Source organism: Octodon degus, unplaced genomic scaffold (assembly GCF_000260255.1).
Source record: "Octodon degus isolate 3935 unplaced genomic scaffold, OctDeg1.0 scaffold00039, whole genome shotgun sequence".
NCBI lineage: Eukaryota > Metazoa > Chordata > Mammalia > Rodentia > Octodontidae > Octodon > Octodon degus.
In genome coordinates this window covers 2576945-2578792 of record NW_004524615.1, presented here as the reverse complement: position 1 = coordinate 2578792, position 1848 = coordinate 2576945, and positions in this window count along the sequence as shown.

Sequence of the window (1848 nt, the reverse complement as noted above, 5' to 3'; positions counted from 1 at the left end):
TCCACTAGCAGCACTGACTTTCAGAATTCCCCCATTGATCTGTATAGTTAGTGCATATATGCTTAACAAAAACATTTTTGGGCCTAGCGAGATAGCTCAGTGGCCTAAGCGCCTGCTTGGCAAGTGCAGGGACCCGGGTTCAATCCTCAGCGCCACCACATGCTGCACCAACCCTGCCCCGAATTGCTCTAAACCAGCCACCAAGACAGAGTGTGGTGGTGGACGCCTCTAATCCCAGCACTGGGGAGGCTGAGACAGGAGGATTGCTATGAGTCCAAGCTGTGTATCAAGACCCTGTACCAAATACATACAAATTAAATAGTAACAAATAAAAGTATGTTCCCAATATATTACCTGTCTTCATTTTCTTTAGTTGGTCGTTTGAGTTAGCATAAATGCTCAACTTGGTCCAGAAGCTTAGCGACTTTCCCTTTGGGGTTCTGCACTTTCCTGGTGGGCTTTGTTTTTTCTCTCCCAACTTCTCCAGTATTTGTTCCTCCATTTCTTTTCTCCGTTTTTGCCTGATATTGCCTGTACTGTGTGCTTGTGTATGATAGTGGCTGAAATTATTTTTTCCTTCTACTTTCTTTTTCAATTTAATATAATACATATAGATATAAATAAAATTATAAAAAACACTCTTCTCTGTATATTTCATAACAAAATAGTCAAAAGAACAACTATAGTTAATAATCTCAGAATATGAATAAACCGGCATAAATAAAAAGCACACAGGAGACAGAGGAATAGGAAGTAGGGAGATGTTCAATAATTACCCCAGATTTCCTATTCGCTTGTTTTAAAAACATTTCAGTTTATAAACTAATTTGTTTCATTTGTACGACCAGTGTCTCTCCACTCATTGAAGAGGAAGTTTTGGCTTTGTGCTCTTATCCAATTCTTTTTCGTAAGAGTCCTTTTCCTCTGTGACTTGGACTGTGAGTGACATGGTGCCAATTTTTTCATTTCTGAAGCAGCTTTCGTCTCTGCGGCTCTTGCCAACTCTTCTGCACTGCATGGTGACAGAGGCAAGGGCCCCCCGGCCCTGGCCACAGCCTCCCAGCCTGTCGCAGGCATCTGCCATGCACAGGAGCACCCGCGTCCCTCCTCGGGGCTGCGTGTGTCTGCACCGCGGCTCGCTTCTGCAAACCATCTCCCTCGTCGAGGCTGTTGCTGACCCTTCCTCCTGTTTACTGTCCACTTCCAGGGCTTAAACACATTTAGAAAGAGTGAACGTCGCTAAGATACTTGGTGCCCATGCCCAGAAAAACGGGGTCCCAAGCTTAAAGGCGATTTAAATGTACTTCCTTTGTATAGAATTTCCTGATTTGCCACAGAGGTCTTTAAACGTATTTTGTTAGATTATTTTTTTCCCTAGCCCTTCCTTGAAATATTTTGTTATTCTTTTGATAGTGTCTGTAGAAGAAATTCCATTTTCTCTTTGTTGTTTGAGTTAAAAATAAAATTGACTTTTAGTTTTTCTTATATTAATTGATTTTATTAAGCCATTTTAAATTTAATTTTTATTTTATTAGTGCATTTTTTACGGAAAAAATCTTCATATTCTAATAACTTAAAGCTGTATGGAGTAGATTTCCTTATAGACATAAAAATTGATTTTTAATCTATCGTATATCTAGTGATTTTGTTAAAGTCTCTGTTTAATTTTTATTTCATTAAAGCACATTAGTTATACAGAATAAAACCCTCGTTTTAATCCTAACAACTTAAAGCTGTATGGAGAAGATTTCTGGGTAGAAATGTGGGAGGGAATTCCCGCATCCCTCTCGGATTCCCGCACCCCGTGACTGGGGCCCTGAGCAGGTGAAGCCCCCACCCCATCCGGGG